Source organism: Panicum virgatum, chromosome 6K (genome assembly GCF_016808335.1).
Source record: "Panicum virgatum strain AP13 chromosome 6K, P.virgatum_v5, whole genome shotgun sequence".
Taxonomy (NCBI): domain Eukaryota; kingdom Viridiplantae; phylum Streptophyta; class Magnoliopsida; order Poales; family Poaceae; genus Panicum; species Panicum virgatum.
In genome coordinates, this window is record NC_053141.1 from 16357133 (window position 1) to 16383767 (window position 26635).

Below are 26635 nucleotides of genomic sequence, written 5' to 3' on the forward strand. Positions count from 1 at the left end.
TCCATCTGTTGACGGTGCATAAGTGCCATTTTCACCTGTCAACTATACTCAATAATAAAGGAAAACTGCATGCATTACTTGCATATTTGTATCACTAACCTTGATCCACAGTTGTTTTCGAGTTTTGTACATTCCAGATGAGCAAGAGCGGAATAAGATGAAAACACGCAGCAGACGCCATACAACTATGCAGAATATCGCATCCGGCATCACCCACTTACAAAGAGGTCCCATCTGGCAGAGCAAACGGGCGCGCCACACATAATGCATACAAGGAAAGATATCAGGGCCCATATGTCAGCCTGCCAGAGAAGGATGAGGACGAGAGGCGGCCAGGTGGGGCCGGCCGACCCCCTGGGTCGGCAGAACATGGCCGGCCTCCCTTCCAGGTGCATTTCGAGGAGGACTCACCCCCAAGTCTCCTGATCACCTTCCATACGTGCATTTGGCGGGAACCGACCTCCACTAGTATAAATAGGGCCCCCTCTCACCCCTCTCTACACACACACTTCATTCCATTCTCTCCAAGAAAGCTCTCCTCTCTCTTGCTCTCTTAGCTAGGTAGTGGAGCTAGGCTAGTTCTTCTTTAGCGAGCAAGTCGTCCTCGGGGTCGTTGAGCAATCCTCGGCTCCTGGTATGGCTTTGTATCCGACTTGTCAGACTTCTATTTATAATATAGAGTTATGACATGGTTGCTTTACTATCTTGATAGTTTATCAATCCATGCTTAGTTCGTTCATGAGTTATGCTACGGTCTTGGTTAGGCCAGATGATCCGGGTACGGATAGAGGTTCGTTGTGCTTTCGGGCATGCTCTAGTGTTTTACTCGTCCATCCGAAGGGTGGGAGACCTGGGGTCACTAGAGTAGTGACTTCATACACGAGCGTGGTGCTCGGGTATGCTGGATCCTTCGGATATGACCATGCTCCACAGTGTGACTGGGGTAGACGGCAGGCGGTGACAGCCCTGTCCGTCTGGCGTAACAGTGTTGACGGTCACTAACGACCCATTTTGATCGTCAACTATCATGCAAAAGTCGAGCATCAGAAGAAATAAATGTTAGCATAAGATGATTATTTGACGAATTCCACAGATGCTGATCTGAGAATGTGTGCAGGTGAATTTGGGCCAAAACTGCATGTAATGAGCATATTATCCAAGGCATAAATTCCTGGGTGAAGCACAAGCAAGCCCAAAGGCCAAAAGGGCCCACTTGGCAGCTGCACATGAGAGGGAGACTCAGCCCACACGCGTGACACATCATCGATCCAAAGCAATTCCACTTCGACCAATCAGACGCGAGCAAGAAGATCCATGGACCCACCAGGGCATGCAACCGACATAGTTTCGTGCCAAGTCACTAGGAACCGACCTAAGGGCCCACTCATCAGTCACATGTCCAAATTTGGGGGCAAAAGGGGGTGGCCACAGGTCGGCCGACCTAGAGGTCCACCGACCTGGCACTAGGCCCTCTCGCCTCCAGCTTCCACGTGTCACTTCCTTATTGGCTCTAGAAGGCGGTTTGAGGAGGATTGGCTGCATTCCCGGGGTGGCTCCCTCCTATAAATACAAGGGGAGGGGGTGAGAATGAAGACACACACACACACCACACACCACACCATCTCTTCTCTTGAGTCCTCACTTGAGGTGTAGAGTTGTCTTAGGGAGTTAGGAGTAGAGGTACTCAGGAGGGGCACCGGCAACGGCGCTCTTCTCCAAATTGTACCTCTACGAGAGTGAGGGAGATAGTCGAGGGATGTGCCGGGCCTGTCGGCGCTCTTCTCCGCTTTTGCCTCGACGGATGCTTATTCGGCTGTAAGTGTTCGAGATTTTCTTTGTTTATTTAGAATTAGATTTTAGATCGCAAGTTATCATCTCTGTCTTATATTAGTTGATGTGTATGCTAGCGAGTTGCATTTGACTCTAGAGTGGGCTCCGGATAGAAAAGGATAACCTTGATCACCTCTAGAGTTAGTAGGGAAAGGCGTAGATGTGGTGTCTAGGCTAGACTATACCACTTAGTTGTCTGATAGTCCCACGGTTTGTAGAGGTAGCCGGCTAGTGGTGACAGCCCTGTTCGAGCCTTTTAGTAATCCTCCACGTTCGGATATTGGATAGAGCACATATTGGAGCTACCGGCTTGTGTAAGCCGGTCGATACCTTTAGCTCGAAGTATAACGGCGACGTGATCTCTTCTTCTAGGCATAGATTCTAGATCGTAGAAGGTCGTCTCTTTCCTATTCTCCTACACCAGTGTGTGTGTCCTTGGACTGTCTGAACCTGTAGGTAGTGTACTCACGTTCCCCTATGGATACGATACCCTGGAATACTCTTGGGTGAAAGCTACAACGGTATCCGTGCGCTTACGGATTTTATTCGTGACGTTACAAAGTACCAACAAGCTTTCTGGCGCCGCTGCCGGGGAACGGCAGCTACATTATCTTTGGACTCAGTCGTCCTCGTATCTTTTTCCTTTTCTTTCCTTCTACCTTTACCCCCGCTACCCATGGAGCAGCTATCCTTTCCACAGCTCTCTACCCCAATGGGCGAGTTCTCTGAGCCATTACCATCTTCCTCATCTAATCATGAACTCGACCCTTCTCGGGAGAAATTCATGAAGATCCCTATGAGCATTTGCAAGAATTCGAGGAACTATATACGGGTCTAGTAATCCTAGGCATGACACAGGAAGATTTGTAGTGGAAATTGTTCCCCTTCTCTCTTATAGAGAGGGCCGAGTAATGGTACACCCGCACGATAGGAAATATGAGCGGTGATTGGGAGGAGCTTTGAGATGACTTTTGTTACTCATTCTCTCTTACCGAACGCATAGACTCCCTACCGACCGACATCCTCGATTTTGAGCAATTAGAGAAGGTGTCCATAGGTGCAGCATGGGCTAGATTCTCACACCTTTTGGCATCTATCCCATACATGTCTATACCCGATGAAGTATCATTGGAAGTTTTCTACTTGGGTTTAGACATGAAAACTGTCCTAGAGCTTGACGACGCCAGTGGAGGATGGTTCTTACACACAACTCCGGAAGAAGGAAGACACATCCTATATAGTTTCTTAGAAGGCTCTTTCTTCTCTACCGACCATAGTGAACCCCGCTGGGAGGAATCCGCGTCGAGCCATGAGAGTCTCTCAACACCCGAATCTGAGCCTTCATCTTCCACATCCCAATATTCGTTTGTTGAGCCCTCTCCCGAACCACGAACACCGAAGGAAGAAGAAATTCAACCTTCGGAGTTCTCTTCCCGATTCGAGGATGATCCTTCAGGAAACATCAAAAACACCTCGAATCTTAGGCACGAGAAATCTCGTTGTGTCCTTATGACACACTCGATAAAATTTTCCGCCATACACCCGCAATGGATTGGTCAAAGGAGGCAAAGCGTGCTTCCGAAGCAATTCGGATTAGCCCAACCTCTGCAACCATCCATTGTTTTATGAAGGGAAATGCCGTAGAAGCTCTTCATGACCCTTTTGCTGAGGTTTGTATCATACCCCAGTGCCTTTTGGACACTCTCGTGGGTAACAAGCCTCTAACCCCAACCGACAAGTACTTTAAAAGTCCATCCGGACTGTACTTTGAATGTCGGGGGATTGCAAGGGACGTGCCTATCACCATAGACAAAATTGAGGTGTATTTAGGTTTTTACATCTACGATATCCTCGATTTTGATCTGCTCTTAGGCTGCCCGCTAGAAAAACTTTTAGCATCTCATGGGAGCCTAGATGAAAAGCTTAGGGAAACCGGCTCGGCCACTGCTACTCCTCACCTAGAAAATCTTCTGGCCAAGCCTCTTCCCGAGCAAAACCCGCTCGAGGAGATAATGCATACATCTCCGTTCATATCATCCGAGCCCGTTCTCTTGGGAGTTCTAGAATCCTCTGAAGAATACGACTCGAAAGATAGCTTTCACTTTTGTGAAGATGAACGTTCATCATCACCCTTGATCGAGTTTGAGCCTCTTCCTGCTGGCCTAGAATATGTTGTTCTCGACCACAATCGAGAATCAACATCAAGCTTTCACGATGAATCTCTTGAGATGGAGAATCAATGGGTCAAGAAATCTTGTGAGGCGCCGACTCTGGAGTCCAATGAAAAGGATTCCTCAAATGAGCATGGGAATTTCACTTTTGACATACCATGTAAACTGTGCTCATTCAATGCAACTCCAGAGTTAGGCATGCTTAGTGCACCGTACACACACGAGAACTACAACCAACTCAAGGTCCTCTTCTGCAAAATCTTCAGAAGGTTGGTTGTAGATGGATATGTTTATCGTAAACATTGCAGATTTTGTGGGTGCACCGTGGTACTAACCTTGTAGCTAGCTTCAACAATTGGTTGTGAAACAATGACCCATCACCAGTGATAGCTGCAAAGGTTATCATGGTCGAGCTTATGACCATAAAAACAAAGCACTACCGGGAGATAACCCGGACTATTGTTTATTTATTTACTTATTTATTTCCCTTTCAACAAAAAGCAAGAGCATGTTCTAGGGTATAGTTTCCCTTCGGGTATTTTTGGTCACTAACCTTTCTAAGGGAAGATCAAGAAGAATGACGGACAAGCAATACCTACGAACATGAGAGCTACACCGACTACAACACCTTGATATGCCTTGATGAAGGAACAACTACAAAAGAAGACTTGAACTCCATACACTTGAAGTTTTGCAAACTCCAAGTGTGGGGGAGGTATGTGAGTACCCCAAAGTAAGTTCATTTCTCGATTCATATCTTGTCTTGGAATTGGTGTATGTCCACGCATTTTGCTCTATAAAAAAATGAAAGAAAAAAAAATGAGAGGAGTTGCCATGGTAACAACATCGAGTCTTGATCAACAATACATCATGGTAAGTACTCTCAATGTCCTGCTTTTGACATTAAACAAAGCCCTGTCGGGAGGTCACCTGAGGATCACCAGGTTCGTACTCATGCCTATCTCTCTTCGAATAATGCTTGATCATGCTTTCTTGCTCCCTTTATCTGTTCTCGCATGCTCCGGTTTGAATGTGTGATGCATAACACATTCATGGGTGTTCTAAACCAAGCATGGTGCTTGGGTTAAAATATCTTCGTCAGTCAAACTGACATGGTGTCAAGTTTGATTGATGTTCTAGAGTTACTACTTGTATAGATATTGGTTGCATATGTGGACTAACCCGTGCAGGAAAATCAAATCCAGTTGGGTGAGTCATTGAGCTGAATTCAAATGGGAAGGTAAGCCAAGGTTTTGGATTAATGTTGCACAACATGCTCATGTTGATGCAATCATAATTCAGCCTTGCTTGAGTAAGTATTTTGGTGAGATTAAATTTTATTTTCAATAAATCTTAGGAGCTCCCTAGTTTTTAAAACCAGTAGAGCCGTTAGTTTGTTTCCATATTTTTGTTTTTGAATAAGCACCAGATACAAGAACAAATGTGGGGGAGATCTCTCGGAACTCTCATGCATATACACTCGAGATCTCCCACAACACGTGCACAACACCGAATGAACCAGCACGCAAAAGGCCAAGATGAACTGGTGCTAGTAAGGTTTGCTAACCAGTGCTACCATCGTTCATTCTTTATCGTGACGGTTTGTGCACTCTACCCCTCATACTCTCCCTAACCTATGAGTTTAAATGAAATCTTGCTTAATCATTAAAATTAAACTCAAGGTATCCTCTGGTTCTTGTACTTCTCTATGATTGGCTTGTATACCTTTTATTCTTTGCTAAACCTGAGCTTGTGAATCAAATCTTAGGGAACCCATAATTGTTAAGTTGTTGACCAGTGAGATATGGTTTGATGGAAGAATCCTTGCTTTATTTGCTTATGTGTCTGTGAATTTTTTATCAAAAGAAAAACCTCCATAGCTTTATAACTCCATGTGTCTGTCCTACCAAAGCCATATGTTGACCTTCATGATACAAATCTTTACGCATATGTGCCTTGTTGTTGCATTGAGCTTCTTCAAACTTTGTGACCCTAGTGAGATGTCTTTTCATACTTGCTTGATCAAGATCTTGTGCACTCCACCAGCTGAACTTCTACACTGGAAGTCAGCTATGCCATTCCATTCATCCACAAAATAAAACTCCATGTTTAATGATCTCTCTCTAGTATCCTTCAAATGAGGCATGGGCTATTAAAAAAAAGGATGGCATGCCCAAGAAGCATGATCCAAAAAAGAGAGAAAAAAATGGACACATCAATGTCCATTAAAAAAAGAGAAGAAGAGAAAAGAAGAAAAAAAATATATATAGCCATGTCGTCATGTTATCCAAATAAAGGAGAGAGAGATTCATAAAAGGAATATTTCATTGCATCATCCCCCTTCCACATATGTGCACGATCTTGATCAGCTTGTTTGATTTGTCGTCCCCATGGATCCTTTGTTTGGTTTTGCAATATATGTGACACAAGTGCATGATTACATTTTCCCTACCATGAGCTCCACATAAGCCATCTTTAGAAGTAGGATGAAAACAAGCAATGCCTTTGGTGAGGATATATACATAGTGAGCGACGTGAGAGATCCTATGGAGAAGTAAAGCTATGGTTGGTGTTTGCAAAAATATTTCCAAAACCCCTGTCATATAGCAGGAAAGTGGTGGAGATTGAAGTCAACACCGTTCTGTTCTTCAACCTCCCAAACATTTATGGTAGACACATCAAAATTCACAGGCAAAGGTAAGGCCTAGAATAATTTGTATGCAGGTGTCATATCATATGAAGTTGGGTACGCCTTAGTTCTTGCCTTTACTCGAGGACGAGCAAAGAATTAAGTGTGGGGGATGTTGTTGACGATCACTAATGACCCATTTTGACCTCCAACTATCGTGCAAAAGTCGAGTATCAGAAGGAATAAATGTTAGCATAAGATGATTATTTGACGAATTCCACAGATGCTGGTCTGAGAATGTGTGCAGGTGAATTTGGGCCAAAACTGCATGTAACGAGCATATTATCCAAGGCATAAATTCCTGGGCCAAGCACAAGCAAGCCCAAAGGCCAAAAGGGCCCACTTGGCAGCTGCACATGAGAGGGAGACTCAGCCCACACGCGTGACATGTCATCGATCCAAAGCAATTCCACCTCGACCAATCAGAAGCGAGCAAGAAGATCCATGGACCCACCAGGGCATGCAACCGACATAGTTTCGCGCCAAGTCACCAGGAACCGACCTAAGGGCCCACTCATCAGTCACGTGTCCAAATTTGGGGGCAAAACGCGGTGGCCACAGGTCGGTCGACCTAGAGGTCCACCGACCTGGCACTGGGCCCTCTCACCTCCAGCTTCCACGTGTCACTTATTCTCTCTAGAAGGCGGTTTGAGGAGGATTGGCTGCATTCCCGGAGTGGCTCCCTCCTATAAATACAAGGGGAGGGGGTGAGAATGAAGACACACACACACCACACCATCTCTTCTCTTGAGTCCTCACTTGAGGTGTAGAGTTGTCTTAGGGAGTTAGGAGTAGAGGTACTCAGGATGGGCACCGGCAATGGTGCTCTTCTCCAAATTGTACCTCTACGAGAGTGAGGGAGATAGTTGGGGGATGTGCCGGGCTTGTCGGCGCTCTTCTCCGCTTGTGCCTCGACGAATGCTTATTCGGTTGTAAGTGTTCGAGAGTTTCTTTGTTTATTTAGAATTAGAGTTTAGATCGCAATATATCATCTCTACCTTATATTAGTTGATGTGTATGCTAGCGAGTAGCATTTGACTCTAGAGTGGGCTCTGGATAGAAAAGGATAACTCTGATCCCCTCTAGAGTTAGTAGGGAAAGGCATAGATGTGGTGTCTAGGCTGGACTATACCACTCAATTGTCTGATAGTCCCACGGTTTGTAGAGGTAGCCGGCAGGTGGTGACAGCCCTATTCGAGCCTTTTAGTAATCCTCCACGTTCGGATATTGGATAGAGCACATATTGGAGCTACCGGCTTGTATAAGCCGGTCGATACCTTAAGCTCGAAGTATAACGGCGACGTGATCTCTTCTTCTAGGCATAGATTCTAGATCGTAGAAAGTCCTCTCTTTCCTATCCTCCTACAACAGTGTGTGTGTGTCCTTGGGCTGTCTGAACCCATAGGTAGTGTACTCACGTTCCCCTGTGGATACGATACCCTAGAATACTCTTGGGTGAAAGCTAAAACGGTATCCGTGCGCTTGCGGATTTTATTCGTGACGTTACAAAGTACCAACAAACAGCGGTGTTGCGTTTAGCGTACTCCCCGACGTTCGGGTTTGGTGTAGGAGTTCATGCAAAGAGGTAACGGGACTGGATGTACTCCGGTGCGGGACCTTCTCCCCGCTATCCCATTTTCCTGGCACTTGTAGCCCTAACCATGATCTAACATGACCCCAGCTTTGGATAGAAGCACTAGGACACCTAACCTAGCCTAAGCTCCAGCTGACTTAACGTAGGATAGAGTAGTCCTTTGTATTATAGTTTCTCTCCTTTATTCCTTCCTCTTGGAGTGTGGTTATGTGCTGTGTCGCATTACCCTTGCTTATTCTTTATCTGGACTTACCCCTGTTAGAGTATTGCCTATTGCTTAATGTAAAATGTCATGGTTAATGTTGAGTACAATACCTTTGTTGCTGCCGTCCTTTGGGACACAAATAAATGACGACACCCTTACTCTCCAGGTGAAATACTACAACGGTATATCCGTGCACTTCCGGATCCATCTGTAATCGTATTGATTATACCACGAGAGTGGCACCCCTTAGGTGCAGTTGCTAGGATGGGATCGGCGCCCTCATTTCTAGTGATTGCACTAAGGACCGCCAACAATCATTTCTGGCATCGTTGCCGGGGATTAACCATTCCTAGTGATTGTGCTAAGAAATGTCAACAAGTATTTCTGGCGCCGTTGCCGGGGATAGCATGTGAACAAAGATATTGTGCTGATATTAACTTAGGCCTTGTACTCAGGATATAGACTTTACTCTTTCAGGCTAATGTCACTTTATGTCTTCTTTTATTTTTTATTTGAAAGAAGATAGGGGTAGTGTATGACTGGTTTCTCCCTGCCGGAAAACTACACAGACAATCCAGATAGGCTCGTGAGAAGGGCACGACCTCGCGTCGTTCCTCCTCTCGCTATCCTCCCGGCACAGGAACCCATTTTGGAAGCATCACTCATTCTTGAGGCTATGGCTGAAAAGACTCTCCGTGAGTTCTCCGTCCCCTCCACCGACAATGTGGCCACTGGCCCCAACATCAACATCGGGGATGTGAACTTTGAGCTGAAATCAAGCCTCATCAACATGGTGCAGGCTAGCCCATTCTGTGGCAAGCCGAATGAGGACGCAAATGCACATTTGCAGAAATTTCTAGAGCTCTGCGACACCGTTGTCATACGGGGTGTCGCCACCGATGTTATCAAGCTTCGTCTGTTTCCCTTCTAACTGCTGGGGAAGGCGAAATAGTGGTTTTACAAGGAAAAAGACATCGACACCTGGGCCAAATGCTCCAAAGTGTTCCTCGCAAAATTCTTCCCGCTGGGAAAAACAAATGCCCTGTGTGGGAGAATTTCAAGTTTCCAGCAGACGGGGATGGAATCCATCCCAAAAGCTTGGGAGAGGCTGCAGGAATACATCCTGGCCTGTCCTCACCACAGCATGGACGATTGGCTCGTCCTGCAAAGCTTGTACAACGGGCTCACAATGACATCCAGAGCCAATATTGATGCCGCTGCTAGAGGAGCCTTCCTCAACCTAACCATTGCCAAATCCAAAGCATTGGTCGAGAAGATGGTCTCCAATCAGGGATGGAGCGATGAACGACTCCAACCCCCACTACAAGAAATCCATTGATCCATGACGAATTTTTTGTGACGTTTATGAACACCGTCATAAACAGGCAGGATCTATGACGATTTATGAATTTTCGTCACAGATTTGTAAAAAGCCCATATGGGCTCTAATTTGGGCTTAGTTTCCATGACAAACCTCTGAAAACGTCATAGAATGAAAATAGAAATCGTCACGGATTTGATATGGTGCTCAAACCATAATGGTGATAAAGAAAATACGTTATAGTTTAACATGAACGCACGAATTAGCGTAAGACTAAATTCATATATGCATCCATTTTTAGCCCACTCAAATCGTCATTTTTCTATCATCCTTATTATTTTGCCCACTCAAATCATCATTTTTCTATCATCCTTATAATTTTGCTAAAGGCCCATTTATTCTCATCATTCTTGTGCCACCGCAGGCCCATTTATTCCCTTTATTCTTGTGCCACCGCAGCCTAGGCCCAACTCCGGCCTTTCTTGACTCGGTCCATTACAGAAAAATAGGATAAAAATAAAAAAAACCTTGGTGCACATAGGAATCAAACTCATTACCTCTGTCTACGACAAAGCAATCCAACCACTGCGCTAGGCATTTGTATGTGTTTAATTAGCAGGAAAACACATTTTCTTAGGTTGTAGTAAAAAATTTGGAACAAAACAAGGGCCGAGCTATTTTTCACTTGTGTCTGGGCCGTGATCTTTTGGCCCTTCGGGCCTCCTCTCTCTCTCCTCCATGCTGTCTTGCCCCACCTCATTCTCTTGCAGTCCTGCACCAAGCCCAGCTGCACGCTGCAGCAGGAGGAGGAGAACCAACTGAAAAAAGCACCAGCGGAGGGGAAAAAAACACGCTGAAAGGAAGGAAGAAGAATCGAACTAGGGTATTCTAGGTAAGAATCAAGCGCCCTTCCACCATGCTGCGCGTCCATTTGTGCTGGAGTTTGGTATTAGCCTATATATTTACTTTCTCATTTATTTACTTGTGCGGGCACACACGTGAAGAAAACATGTGTAGTTTGTCTTTTTCTTTTAATTCGGAATTAAAATTTGTAAAAAGTATTTGTTTAGATAATGCTGGGTGCGGGTTCGAAATACATTCGGGCATCATATTTTTGCCGGTTTTTTATTTCTGGCTGAGCTAAAAAAACAGAAGGAACGCGGGTTCGAACCTGCGACCATCTGCTCATCATCGGCTCCATGTACCACTGGGCTGCACATGTATTTGTGGATTCTAACTGACAAAAATATATAAACATCTGCAACAAACTCGATTTACTTGATAAACATATTTATTGTTCATCTTTCTGTTTTTGAAAATCGTACCAAAATTTTATTTCAAGATTGAACATACGTAACAGGATTCTATAGCAATTTCTAGAATTTTTCTAGAAGTTTTTAGATATTATTATCATTATTTTATATTAAGGTTGCAAGTAGAAGTTGGAATTATTCCTATCAAACATTTAAAATTTTCTTTCATTTTCATAATATTCGCTATAATAGAACTGAGATGCTTAAAATATTTTTTTAGATTTTTTAGATATTATTAGAGATACTTGTAGTTTAAATAGTAATTACTTTCAATAAACATGCAGAAGTTCATTTAAATGGTAGAAAATACCAAATCTGTTCAAAAATTCTTAAAACTCCTACATGGCAATGCAAATGTCATTTATTACATGTAAAAACTGTATTGGGATCTATAAGATAGATGGTTTTACAATTCACTTCACAAGATTATCTTAATTTGATATTTGAAAATAGAAAACTAACTTTTTCGCACAACAAGTGGCAATGTGTATCAACAAATACTAATAAGAGAGTAAAGGTAAGATTTTGTCCAAAATTGATGTATATATGAACAAGTAAAGACTTTAGGATGTTTAAATTTCAAAGTTTGAATTGAGTTGTGTGAAACAATATAAGAGATACATCCATTGGGGCGGACACAGGCACGCGTGCCAGGCATCTGCGTCCTATGGGGCGGTCCCTCTGTACAACGGCGGCCCTGGCCGCCGGCCGCTGCGTCGAGTGCTGTGCGCAGGTGAGATCTGCCTCCCTTCCGTAAGATTCAGAAATGGGACATATGGAGCCGTCGAACTCTTGATTCGTCATATGGGTAAAGCTCTCTCTCTCCCCATATCTCTCTCTGATTTGTTTACTGATGTCCTCCAAATTTATTTGGTTTCAGACCTAGGGAGCGCCGATGCGTGTGGCTAGCTTTTCTAGTGCCAAGGTAAGGGCATGTGAAAGCTACTCGTTGGCCAAAGGATTAGTATGTGTATTTGCATCTGATAGCAGGATACTAGCTAATGCTGTATGCGACTACTAGCACAATTACTTCTTAGCAAAAATCATTACCTAAATTATTTGTAGAATGCTCTGCTAGTACTGATGACCAATAAGCAAAGAGATGAAATCTTAAGTCTGAGATCGTAAACTGAAACAAGGTTGCTGTGTATATAACTTCACCTTAAGCTTGCTGGTGTTTAACTGGAGAATACTTAGAGCTACTAAAATTGTGATTCCAGTTAAAATGTTTCATATTGGTTTACTTCATTTAAATTAGTAAGTCAGATCTTAGAGCAATAACGTTTTCTCTGACTGATAATTGCATTTTTGGGTAACAATGTCTTATTCCTATTCACGGATTGCAGTGAGGGAATGGACTAATGTACAAATGGTTTTGGAGGAGGGAAGTGCTGTTCTGGGTTTGCTGTTACCGACAAAGGGAAGCAACGCCTTCTATAGGCTTAGGTTAGGTAATTGCTCTCCTCGCCTGCATGTTTTGCTTTTTATTGCTCCTTTCTATTCCTGAAAAAAATATTTGCAAAGAACACTTGACATTCATGAATGTTGAAATAAAAAATGTTTGTCTTCAATTTACTTTGAAGAGACATGTATGTCTGTAACTACCATCTTTCTTTTAAGCAGCCAATCTTTTTGATTCCCTGAAATTCTCAAAATCTAACTATGCAGTGACATTAATTTCTACAGGTGATTTAAAGGGTGAAGTGGCAGTTAGAAGAGAAGAGAAGCCTCGCAGAGAAGAAATAATCATGGCTAGCCAAATGTGCTGCCACAACACTCTCATCAAAACTGAGAGGTGGTGAAAAAGAATTATTTGCTTCCTTAGTTGCTGCTGCTGGTTCATACTCTTGATGAAACCTATCTTTTATTGTTTCTGGTCCATTTTGTTGTCTTTGATCCTGCAATGTTATACTTCTAGTTCTGATACATGGAAAAAATTGTATGTGATCCATTATTCTGGTGTGGTGATGCTGGGATGCTATTGATATGAGGTTATAATTTGGGTTGTAATTGATTATTGTGACTTCTGGGCTGGAATTGTTGTTTTGGTAAATGGGTTGTGTGAAAGCTGAATTTTTTCTAGTACTATTCGAAATGTGTAAATGAGGCCCAAATGGGCTGTGTAAATGAGGCCCAAATTGGCTCACATGCCTACTGCCACATCACTGTCTATGTCAGCATCCATGTGGGGCCATGTCATCACCACTTTCCACGTCACTGCTACGTCATCGATCATGTCAAATTACACATCATCATTGCTATCCACGTCATCGCCATGTCAGCAGCCACGTCATCTTTCATGTCATCATTGTGTGACATGGCAATTGAATTTATGACGAAAATTATACTGTTCGTGATGTTAATTTTCGTCATAGAAAACGGGCTTGGGTTGGGCTTCGGGGGTCCGGGGACATTCCATGATGGTTTTAAAACATCATGGATCAAGCAATCAATGACGAAAATTTAAGGAACGTCACGAGGTGTGATCTATGACGCTCAATACATGACGTTATTTGAGATCGTCATAGATACTGTTTTATGACGGTTTTTCAGTGATCTGTGACGAAATTCAATCGTCATGGATCAACATATTTTTTGTAGTGCCCGTACGAAGGGCATGCCTCGAAACTAGACCTCCTAATCAAGAAGATGGAGGAAGGGAGCAAACAACCGATCCATGCTCCCGTTTACGCCATGGGTTCGCACTTCACGTGCGAAGTCTGTGGTAATGAAGGACATTTGGGGAACGACTGCCCCGAAACCCGTGAAGACTGCGCCTATCTCAACAACAACAACAATGGGTACCGTCCACCACAAGGAGGCCAGGGGTGGAACCAGCCACGTCCACCATTCCAGGGAGGTAACAATTATAATCCTTCTTATAATTCGAATTTCAATTCGAACCAACCTCCCTTGAGAGAACTCATTCGTGGCCAAGTTAAAATCAACGAAAATATAAATAAAAAGCTTTTGGCCAATGATAAATCCCTGGAAAGTTTGAATGTAAAGCTTGAAACTTTGTCTTCTACGCTTAAAAATCAGTTAAGTTTCAACAAAATGATCAAAACCCAGCTTGCACAAATTGCTGCTGCTTTACCTGCTGTTGAGAACGGGAAGATCCCAGGGCAAACCGAGACTCCCGTGGAAAATTTTAGCATGGTGTCTACCGGACGGGGTAACTCGTTCCGAAGGCCACCACGCAATAACCATGCAGGCAGGTACACTCCCCCAAGGAACGAAGTCTGGGAGGGCATGGTGGCAGCTGTGTAAGAAGATCCAGGGGTCCCCATGATCAGCTGCTCGATCTACATCAAACACTTAGAGCGATGCCTTTGCGATCTGGGGGCAAGCGTAAACATAATGCCCAAGGTAATATATGAAGCACTTGAATATCCTGCTCTTTCCCCAACAACTATGCTCGTACAACTTGCAGACTCGACCATTCGATATCCCGAAGGGATAGCCGAACACGTCTTCATACGAGTACGAGACTCCTTCGTCCTTGCCGACTTTGTGGTAAGGGATATGGAGGGTGACCTCGGAGTCGACCTCGTTCTTGGGCGACCTTTCCTAAGGTCCGCCAAGGCAAGGATCGATGTCGGAAAAGGAGAAATCCATTTCTGTGTCGGACGGGAGGACATGTTTTTCAGGTTTAAGAAGAGGGAAGAGCAGCGCTTCATGATCCAACAAGACAGTATAGGGCAAGCACTCTGGGGTGCACCAGAACCCCAGCCAAAACACCGACCCTCCACACCTAAAAGAAAGAAGAAAGCAAAGAAGGTGTGGCGGAAGGTCGAGAGTTCGGCCTCGTCAAGTTCTCCAGGACGAGCTGACGAATGGTAAGTATGGTGGAGAAAAGTCGTGCACGTCGGACTTTAAACGGCGCGCCCTTGCCAAAGGTAAATTGGTATTTATCTCATATTTGCTTTTTCGCCTTTTCAAATTTTCTTTGAACCTCTTTTGATTTCTCCACTGCATGTTTGAAATTTTCTAGCACTTTTTCCTTTTCACAAAAATACCAAAAATATTTTTTGAGTTTTAAAATTCTTTGGGAAAAATAATTTGGACATCTTTTCGAGCAAACTTTTGGCCGTGCACTATGTTTTCAAAGTTCTTGACCGTTGAGGAAGCAACAGGCCAAAGGGGGGCACCAGGGGGCCCACCCTGGGGCCGGCCGACCCCACAGGTCGGCCGACCCAGGGCCAACGGCTCCTGGGCACCACCTTCTCCAATGGCTTCCTAACCGTTGTGCCTGGCTTCTCCTCGGGTGCACTCGCCCAGATCCTTTTAAATAGAGGCCGAGAGAGGGGTGATGAGCTCTCATGCTCACTCTCTTCACTCTCACTCCCTCTCACACATTCTTGCTTGGGTTTCCTTTGGATTTTGGCTCAAGTTTGATTGCAAGAACACTCTCTCTCTCTCTCTCTCTCTCTCTCATTTCTTTGCTGCAAGATTGTCTACTCATTTGGAAGAACAACTTTCGGGTAAGAGTTTTATTTTCATTTCACTAACGTAACCCGAATCGAGTTGTTCTTGTTTGTTCTTGTTGCAAGCATGAGAGGTGCATGGCAGAAGATTTCCGGAGCTCTCAAGAGGATGACGAGGTTGGGGTCTTCCCATTCACGGGGCGAGTCGAGCTCTCATCATTTCCCCGAACCTGCACCAACACCGACCACGATGGACTATGAACAAGACAAACAAGAAGAACTGTTTGAGGAGCAAGCTGCAGAACCACAAGCCGAGGACATGGAGATAGATGAAGATGATGCAGCATACCTCGACTTGTGAGATGACCACGAGCGTCAAGCCTATGCCATGATCAAGAACCGAAGCTTTGGTCATACTAGGTATGGATGTTGACTTCGCTCGTATTTGGCATGCGGTTGGATGGGATTGTTTTGTGCCCGTTGAGGAGAATGGTTCTCGTCTCCTCACCATCCAGTTTCTTTGCACTCTTCGGGAGGTGGACGATGGTGTTTCTTTCCGACTTTTTGGAGTTGAACACTATTTTAGTTGAAGAAATTTCAGCCACCTCCTTGGTTTTAGCGCGCGCTTGCCGGTTTCCCTTGCAAAAGCTTGCCGCGGTTTTGATCGACACGAGTTTTGAGGTTTAATTTCGGGTCATGTTGTTCATGGCAAGTTTGCACCTTGGTGCAATGACATTCAAAATCCGACTCTTCGTTTGATGCACAAGTGGGTGGCTATCACTCTCTTTCCAAGAGATGATCCACGACCAGTGCGGAATTATGAGTTGATCATATTATACGCCATGGTCAACAAGATCCGAATCTCCCCCGCAAAAGCAATGGTTAAGCAATGGCTCACGAATTTTCGAATGACGGGTCCTATTGAATGCACTTCTTTGGTTACTCGCATCGCATCAAACAAGGGAATCTTAGATGGGAACCCCGTTCCCTTCATTGAGGAGCCCCATGTTATGATCGATGAGGCGTACTTGGTTCAATGCCACACACTCAAGAAAGGCAGGGATGACTCCTTGATTTTCTTTTCGCTCGGTTATGCAAATGAAATCCCGTTGCCAAACGCGGGGTATCATTTGTATAACTACCGTTCGCTAACCATCCCTCTTGTTCCACAAGAGGAGAGCCGCAGGTATAGTATTTCTGGTCTTCCTGGCAGGGTTACAAAAAGCAGGGCCAGAAGGGAGAAATTCATACAGCAGCAACCTCAGCCTCAACCACAACAATATGAGGCTGGAGGTTCGTCCTGGTAGAGTGCCAGCTCCACTGAGTGGGCACGGCAGGCCTCAGGGCACCGGTCCACCAGTTCCAGCTCCAGCAGACCCCCGCGACGTTCAGCTTCGTCCAGAGACTTAGCCACTCTGACTCGGCAGATGGGCAAGCTGAACGTGCGCACCACCAACATCGACGAGTCTGTAACGAACATGGCACCATTTATGCCATTTCAAGTGATTATTGTGATCGAGTGACAACGCAATCAATGGGATTAATGCTTTTGTTAAGTGAACATTTCTAGATCCCAGGGATGAAGTAAAAAGGCCATGCAAAGCAAAACACGAAGAAAGAACTCAAAGAAACGCTTAAATGGACGAGTTCTACAGAAACCTGTAGCACCGGTTGAACCAATGCCCTAGCATCGGTGCATCCGATGGTTGTCGGATGATCCGATGGCCTGGCCTTTGGCACAAGTCTGTGCGCCTCTGGAGATCAAGTGAAGCGAGAAGTACAGCACCGGATGAACCGACAGCATCAACCTGAGCATCGGTGCATTGGATGTACTATGTTCCAGAGACGATGTCAAGCGCAGAAGAGCCAAGGTATCAGCATCGGTTGAACCGGTGGTCGTGGAAGCAAGGCGTTGGTGCATTGATGTCGGCAAGGGCAACGACTACTTGGAGATCAAGAGGCACCGGTTGAACCGACACCCCAAGCATCGGTTAACCCGGTGGTGGCCAACTCAGCTGCAACTGTGTCCGTGAAGCCAACGGCTACTTCAGTGCGCAGAGTGACCGAAAGAACCGACGCCCCAGGGTCGGATGTTCCGATGCCTTCGCAGAAAAGCTGTAACGGCTACAAACGGCTAGTTTGAGTTGGTGGCTTATATATATGGCATCCCCCGGCCATTTGAAGTTTGCTGGAGACTTGAGAGACCCCATACACATCCAAGAACACCTCCAAGCCATACAAGAGCTCATTGATCATATCCTTAGCCTTTAGCACTAGCTTTGTAAAGTGTGAGTGCTAGAATAGCTCTTTGTGAGTGAGATTGCAAGGCTTTGAGCCTTTGTGCTGTGGTTCTTTAGTGAACCAAACCAAGAGCTTGGTGCGCCGGCACCTTGGAGCTTTGAAGGCTCGCCAGCAACGTCATCGACCCTCCGACTTGGTGTGAAGGGGCGACGACAACCTTTATGCGGGGGACGTGGAGACCCCCATCCTTTGTGGAGAAGCTCCTTAGTGGAACCCGGGGCCAAGGTGACCGTGATTGTGTTCACGGAAGAGACTTGGTGGCCGAGTAGCAATACTCTTAGTGAGTGCTACAACAACGTGGATGTAGGTGTGCCTTTGTGGCTAACCGAACCACGGGATAGACACCCGCGTCAAGAGTTTGCTATCTCCTATCCCGCTCCCTTAAGCTTCCGCATTTCATACTAGCATTTTATATGCCTTTACTTTCATAGAGTAGTTTCTTGATAGGAAAGGCTATAGGGTGCTAAACTCTTTTGGGATAGGGGTTTCACACTAAGGAGAACCATAGTTGCACATATAGATAGCTTGTTTAGTTTAATTTTGTGCAATTAGTTGGAGCCATAGGTCATAGTTTTTTAAGCGCCTAATTCACCCCCTCCCCCTCTTAGGCTAAAGCGCGCTACCGGTCCTTTAAAGTGGTATCAGAGCCGGGACTCACTCCTCTCATAAAGGAAGCCAATTTCATTGGCAATTTGTGTTTACCGGCTCATTTGATCGGTTAGGCTTCACCGCTTAGTGAGTTAGCGCTTTTAGGGGGAAAGGATGAATCCATTATAAATGGCTTCACAATTCTACGGGGAAGGGTTAAATTCTTTACCATCTAATTGTCCCCATAAGGTTGAGAAAAGGCACAAGAAAAAGAAGAAGCAAAAGAAGGTGAAAAAGTCCAAGAATGAACCTCGTGTTTTTCTTGGAGAATGGGTGGATGATGGTGTAGTATCAAGCCCAAGCTCAAGCTCAAGCTCAAGTGATGAGTCCATCAAGAGCACCACCACCCGAATAACAAGGGAGCTTCATCATCACCCAACACATGCCACATGGCCAAAGGTACAAATAGCAATGTAAGTGATGATGACTCCGATGCTCCTTCTTTTGAGGATCTTCTTGATTTAATCCATGAGCAACAAGGAGTCATGAAAAGACAAGCAAAAGAAATTAAAAACCTTAATGCTCTCAAGGATCTAAATGCTTCTCTTGCTACAAATTTTGATGATTTGATGTGCAAATTCAAATTGCTTAGCGAGGAGCATGAAGAGCTCAAATTAAAATTTGAGAGCATTAATGATAATAATGACTCTTTGGAAATGAAGCAAACTATCCCATGTGAAATTCCAATCTCTAGGGTAGATGCTTCAACTTCTTGCATTGATTTAATTGATGATTCTTGCTCTAACCCTTGCAATAAGAAATGCTATGAGAATGTCATTGTAGAATCATGTGATGATCTCATTGCCAAGGAAAATGATGAGCTCAAGCAAGAAGTAGAAAGGCTCATGAAGGACTTGTATAGGTTAAAGGGCAAAGGCATAGAAGGCAATGTCCAACCTTCTCAAGATAACCGTGAAGATATGGTGAAGAAGCTTGAGAAGGGGTCCACCGTGACTTGCTCCAAGTGCCACAAAGAAGGCCACAAGTCCAACAAGTGTCCTCAACCAAAGAAGAAGCTTTCGGATGAGAAGAACAAGAAGAAGCTTACTATCAAGAGTTCTCTCATCTACACCAAGCCCAACCGGAGGAACAAGATAAATAGCACCACCTATGTAATCAAGAAGAAAAGAAATGGCAAGGTGGTTGCTCACAAGGTTGGGAAGCAAGAAAGGAGTTGGAACCGCCCCATTTGGGTGCCCAAGGACATCATCATCAATATGAAGGGGCCTCAAATGGTGTGGGTTCCAAAGGAGACTTGAAGCCCAAAAACGGCTTTGGGGAATTTGGAGGCTTGGCAAGGTTTGGGATGCATAAGTAGGGATGCATCATGCAAAGAAGAATTAGAGCCAAGTTGGGGATTAAAGATTAATGACCCAAGTTCCCCTCCCCTATACATAAGGTAATGGAAGCTAGATTTCAATTCAAGCATCATGTACCTCCATTGCTTTTGCTAGGATTGTTTGCATACATTGCATCTCCTAGTGTTATATATGGTGGGTTGCTTGTGTCATGATTCTAACCCATGAGCAACCTACATGGTTTGATAAGTGTGTAGAAAGCTACACAAGGTTACCCATCATGGTATATGGACTTCATGAGGTATGTATTTCATATGTATACCATGAGAACAAGCTATAGGGTAAACTTTCCATTGTTGTCAAAAACATTGTGCATACATTTGTTTTGTGATTCAAACACTAATGCACACATTTAGGAGGAGTTCACTCTATAGGTTGTGATTTCGAGACTAACATGTTTTACAAGTTTATCTTTTGTAGTCTCACGTGGAGTTAACACTCTAAGAGAATGTTTCTCACAATCAATGTGAACAAACAACTCTATAAGAGTGATTAGATAAATTGTGCTTTCATGCATATTGAGCCATGCTCTATTGAGCTTAAATGCTCATATCTAAGTTCATAGGCTATGTGCTCATACATTTGGTTAGCCTTGGTGTACCAAGTATCTTTGACTCGAAGACTTTCAATTGGTATTCAACTTCAATTGATATCATTATGCAAGTCACTTTCAAATTGGTACATTCAAGGTAAACAAATTATCCCCCGGAGGTATGCAAGGTTCAAATTTCTAACAAGTGGTATCTTTATCAATTACTTATCATTTTTTAGAGCTACCTCCGTGCATGATATGATCTAAGCTTTCTAGCTATAACATCTAGTTGTGTACTTGATTTTCACATTATCATTTTGTGCACATACTTATGGAAAGCTTAGCTCATGTCATGCTAGTTTCGTGATTTTGTGATCCACCATTGTAAATTTTTCAATTGGTATCTTCATTGATACCATACAATTGGATCATGAGTCATGGAACTAACACCCTAGGCTACTAATCTCCTCTTGAGCTTTATTGTTTTGCAAGACCTTTAAAGTGCAAGACCTTTTTAGTGATCTGATTCCAAAGGGGGAGAAATATGGATCAAAGCAAGGCATTTTCTCAAGGTGAAGAAGCATATCCCAAAGGGGGAGAAATGCCAAGTGAATCAAGTCATGAGGGAAAAGTAGCAAGAAAGGGGGAAGAACAAAGGGGGAAATCATGGTTTTAGGGGGAGGCCCAGCCATCATTGGATGGTGGTAAACATCCAAGCAAGTGTAAGCGGTTTAAATTGCTTTCAATTAGTATCAATTGAATATTTTATGCTTGCTTTGATTGTGTTGTCATCAATCACCAAAAAGGGGGAGATTGTAACGAACATGGCACCATTTATGCCATTTCGAGTGATTTTGGTGATCGAGTGACAACGCAATCAATGGGATTAATGCTTTTGTTAAGTGAACATTTCTAGATCCCAGGGATGAAGTAAAAAGGCCATGCAAAGCAAAACATGAAGAAAGAACTCAAAGAAACGCTGAAATGGACGAGTTCTACAGAAACCTGTAGCACCGGTTGAACCGATGCCCTAGCATCGGTGCTTCCGATGGTTGTCGGATGATCCTACGGCCTGGCCTTTGGCACAAATCTGTGCGCCTCTGGAGATCAAGTGAAGCGAGAAGTACAGCACCGGATAAACCGACGGCGTCAACCTAAGCATCGGTGCATTGGATGTACTATGTTCCAGAGACGATGTCAAGCGCAGAAGAGCCAAGATTTCAGCACCGGTTGAACCGGTGGTCGTCGGAACAAGGCGTCGGTGCATTGACGTCAGCAAGGGCAACGACTACTTGGAGATCAAGAGGCACCGGTTGAACCGACACCCCAAGCATCGGTTAAACCGGTGGTGGCCAACTCAGCTACAACTATGTCAGTGAAGCCAACGGCTACTTCAGTGCATAGAGTGACTGGAAGAACCGACGCCCCAGGGTCGGATGTTCCGATGCCTTCACAGAAAAGCAGTAACGGCTACAAACGGCTAGTTTGAATTGTTGGCCTATATATATGGCATCCCCCGGCCATTTGAAGTTTGCTGGAGACTTGAGAGACCCCATACACATCCAATAACACCTCCAAGCCATACAAGAGCTCATTGATCATATCCTTAGCCTTTAGCACTAGCTTTGTAAAGTGTGAGTGCAAGAATAGCTCTTTGTGAGTGAGATTGCAAGGCTTTGAGCCTTTGTGCTGTGGTTCTTTAGTGAACCAAACCAAGAGCTTAGTGCGCCGGCACCTTGGAGGTTTGAAGGCTCGCCGGCAATGTCATCGACCCTCCGACTTGGTGTGGAGCGGCGACGACAACCTTTGTGCGGGGGACGTGGAGACCCCCATCCTTTGTGGAGAAGCTCCTTAGTGGAACCCGGGGCCAAGGTGACCGTGATTGTGTTCACGGAAGAGACTTGGTGGCCGAGTAGCAATACTCTTAGTGAGTGCTACAACAACGTGGATGTAGGTGTGCCTTTGTGGCTAACCAAACCACGGGATAGACACCCGCGTCAAGAGTTTGCTATCTCTTATCCCGCTCCCTTAAGCTTCCGCATTTCATACTAGCATTTTATATGCCTTTACTTTCATAGAGTAGTTTCTTGATAGGAAAGGCTATAGGGTGCTAAACTCTTTTGGGATAGGTGTTTCACACTAAGGAGAACCATAGTTGCACATATAGATAGCTTGTTTATTTTAATTTTGTGCAATTAGTTGGAGCCATATGTCATAGTTTTTTAAGCGCCTAATTCACCCCCTCCCCCTCTTAGGCTAAAGCGCGCTACCGGTCCTTTCAGAGTCACTGGCCCAGTACATCGAGTCAACCCAGAACTGGCAGCGATACACAGGCGAGAGGATCCGCAACCTGAAGCCGCAACAGCAGCAATCCTAGGAGGAGTGGAGGGCCTAGTACCGTTTGGCTGGGTTTAACCCCAACCAGTAGCAGTGAGACTGAAGCTAGCTTGGGGGAGGACCCCCACGAGAGGTACCTTGTATCAAACTCTACCTTTACCGCTTTCCAAAACCTTGCATGAAACCAAACAAAAATTTGCAAAATTCTAAAAATCCATAAAAATTTGCATAACTAAAATCAAATAAAAATTGGCAAAACCCATAAAAACCCAAAAATATTTACTTGCTTTCCAGTATGTGTAGTAAGCATGTGTAATTTTTCCTTGTTGAGATGATGAATAGTTGCTCTGTTAGTTCCTTTCATAGGCCTAGTTACAACCTTGTGCTCTCCCTAAGTTTTGAGTTTGGTGGCTAGATGTTCAAACCTTAAGCTTGAAACTTGTGGGTAGCGAAAAGCAGAATTCGAATCTAGGTTGTTGTGGGTTATGATATGGCTGAAAAGAGTTGCTATGATCTTCTCCTACGTGATGCTTGATATCCGGAGTATTTCTTTTCAAAAATACAAAAATAAAATAAAGTTCCTCGGTGATATGCAATTCCTATCCAGAGCCATATGAGTTACAAGTTTGAAAAGCCTTTTCTACATATGCAACTTGTCTTCTCAATGAGCTTTGTCAAATTGTTGTGACCCTTTGAGAGAATCACTTCATACACCCATGATCAAGATCACGTACACGTCCACTCACATGCTATACTTCTACACTTGGAAGATAGCAAGTACATCCATCCACCCACAAATAAAACTCCATGTTGTACCTTGTCTATCTCTCTCCAAAGTTATCATTATAATGTATGGGCTATGCAAAAAGAAGAAATAAAAGATGCATACCCAAAGAAGGTATGCCACAAGCCCACAAGGCGTGTCAAAAAAAAGAAGAAAAGATGCATACCCAAATAAGGTATACCACATGCCCACAAGGCATGTCAAGAAAAAAGAAAGAAAATATAGCCTATACCAATATATATATATATATATATATATATATATATATATATATATATATATATATACAAGGGAGAGAAAATTCATATAAAGGAGTTTCACCCACCATCCACCAAAAATATCCACACACTTGCACATCTTGATCAAGGCTTATGACTTGTTTCTCCTTTGGATCCGGTCTTTGACTCAGCAAAATGTGAGAAGCAGGTTGCCTTCATATCCTCCATACCTACAGATCCACCAAAGAGAAACCATTAGAAGTAGGATGGAAAAGGAAAGGCGCAGAAAAAGGCCTTGGTGAGGAATGAAACATAATTGAGCGATCCGAGAGATCACCCGAGGAACTTACAAAATTTCTTTTCAAAAAATTTATAAAAGCTCCGGATTGACGGTTGAACAAAGGAGTGGCAAGTGGTACCCTACAAAGCTGTTCTGACCCTCAACCGCCAAAGATGAAGATGATGCTATAAGCCCCACAGGAGTAAGGTAAAAGGTGCGAACAAGGCCAACTTATTCAGAATGAATGTAAGAACACATGGTTGTGCCTTGGGCATAAGTCAGGAATGCGACATTGTTGCAACTCCTGATCAACAACCTAAGTCAAAAACTTTGCTCGGGACGAGCAAAGGGCTAGCTTGGGGGAGTTGTTGACGGTGCTTAAGTGCCATTTTCACCCGTCAACTATACTCAATAATAAAGAAAAACTGCATGCCTTACTTGCATATTTGTATCACTAACCTCGATCCACAGTTGTTTTTGAGTTTTGTACATTCCGGATGAGCAAGAGCGGAATAAGACGAAAACACGCAGCAGATGCCATACAACTATGCAGAATATCGCATCCGGCGTCACCCACTTACAAAGAGGGCCAATCTGGCAGAGCAAACGGGCGCGCCACGCATAATGCATACAAGGAAAGATATCAGGGCCCATATGTCAGCCTGCCAGAGAAGGATGAGGACGAGAGGCGGCCAGGTGGGGCCGGCCGACCCCCTGGGTTGGCAGAACCTGGCCGGCCTCCCTTCCAGGTGCATTTCGAGGAGGACTCACCCCCAAGTCTCCTGATCACCTTCCATACGTGCATTTGGCGGGAACCGACCTCCACTAGTATAAATAGGGCCCCCTCTCACCCCTCTCTACACACACACACTTCATTCCATTCTCTCCAAGAAGGCTCTCCTCTCTCTTGCTCTCTTAGCTAGGTAGTGGAGCTAGGCTAGTTCTTCTTTAGCGAGCAAGTCGTCCTCGGGGTCATTGAGCAATCCTCGGCTCCTGGTATGGCTTTGTATCCGACTTGTCAGACTTCTATTTATAATATAGAGTTATGCCATGGTTGCTTTACTATCTTGATAGTTTATCAATCCATGCTTAGTTCGTTCATGAGTTATGCTACGGTCTTGGTTAGGCTAGATGATCTGGGTACAGATAGAGGTTCGTTGTGCTTTCAGGGCTTGCTCTAGTGTTTTACTCATCCATCCAAAGGGTGGGAGACCTGGGGGCACTAGAGTAGTGACTTCATACACGAGCGTGGTGCTCGGGTATGCGGGATCCTTCGGATATGACCGTGCTCCACGGTGTGACTGGGGTAGATGGCAGGTGGTGATGACAGCCCTATCCGTCGGGCGTAACAGCGGTATTGCATTTAGCATACTCCCCGACATTCGGGTTCAGTGTAGGAGTTCATGCAAAGAGGTAACAGGACTGGATGTACTCCGGTGCGGGACCTTCTCCCCGCTATCCCATTTTCCTGGCACCTGTAGTCCTAACCATGATCTAACATGACCCCAGCTTTGGATAGAAGCACTAGGACACCTAACCTAGCCTAAGCTCCAGCTGACTTAATGTAGGATAGAGTAGTCCTTAGTTTTATAGTTTCTCTCCTTTATTCCTTCCTCTTGGAGTGTGGTTATGTGCTGTGTCACATTACCCTTACTTATTCTTTATCTAGACTTACCCCTGTTAGAGTATTGCCTATTGCTTGAGGTACAATGTCATGGTTAATGTTGAGTAAAATACCTTTGTTGCTGCCGTCCTTTGGGACACAAATAAATGACGATACCCTTACTCTCCGGGTGAAATGCTACAACGGTATATCCGTGCGCTTGCGGATCCATCTGTAATCGTATTGATTATACTACGAGAGTGGCACCCCTTGGGTGCAGTTGCTAGGATTGGTTCGGCGCCCTCATTTCTAGTGATTGCACTAAGGACCACCAACAGGCATTTCTGGCACCGTTCCCGGGGATTAACCATTTCTAGTGATTGTGCTAAGAAATGTCAACACCATCATTCACAATTCTCCATATTTTCCTACTCAAGGCCTTGAGATAAGATGTCATTCTAACTTTCCAATAATCATAATTGTTCCCATCAAAGTTAGGTGGCTGCCCAACATGAATCCCATTTTCACTAGTCATTATTCTTACTCCGGGATGATTAAATCCTTATTAATGGAGTACTTAGCTCTGGTACCACTTGTAGGATCAAGGACACCGACTAGAGGGGGGGTGAATAGGTGGTTTTAAACTTCAACCACAAACACTAGAGAAATTTAATTAGTAAAACAAGAGAGCTTCTATTTCTAGCAAGACCTATTACTAGTTAGGTTTGCAACCTCGGATGACAAGAGATAATTCAAGCACTAGGAAAGTAAATTGCTCAAAGTTAATTGCAAGAATTGAAATGAGCAAAGAAATAACCGAGCTTGACACAAGAATTTTTCCCGTGGTGTCGATGACTTGCCGGTCACCCCTAATCCACGTTGAGGTGGAATCAAAAAATCAACCGCTCCTCTATTAAGACTCCCCTTGATCTTGAGCCGGCTTGAATCAATGAACCTATCCAAACCTTGATTCCACAAGAGTTGCTCTTCACCACTCCGGCGAGGTGAGCACAAAGACCTCTCA

At 44.4% G+C, this 26635-nt stretch overlaps 1 long non-coding RNA gene and 1 other non-coding gene across 2 annotated transcripts; one reads left to right on the plus strand and one right to left on the minus strand.

Annotated features, from left to right (window-relative positions):
• Positions 1–9526: 9526 nt before the first annotated feature.
• Positions 9527–9635, minus strand: LOC120639358. The gene has a single exon (XR_005661363.1). It is a non-coding gene; the product is annotated as a small nucleolar RNA R71 (small nucleolar RNA).
• Positions 9636–12035: 2400 nt separating this feature from the next.
• LOC120639115 lies at positions 12036–13196 on the plus strand. The gene is made up of 2 exons (XR_005661278.1): positions 12036–12574; positions 12810–13196. It is a non-coding gene; the product is annotated as an uncharacterized LOC120639115 (long non-coding RNA).
• Positions 13197–26635: the final 13439 nt, after the last annotated feature.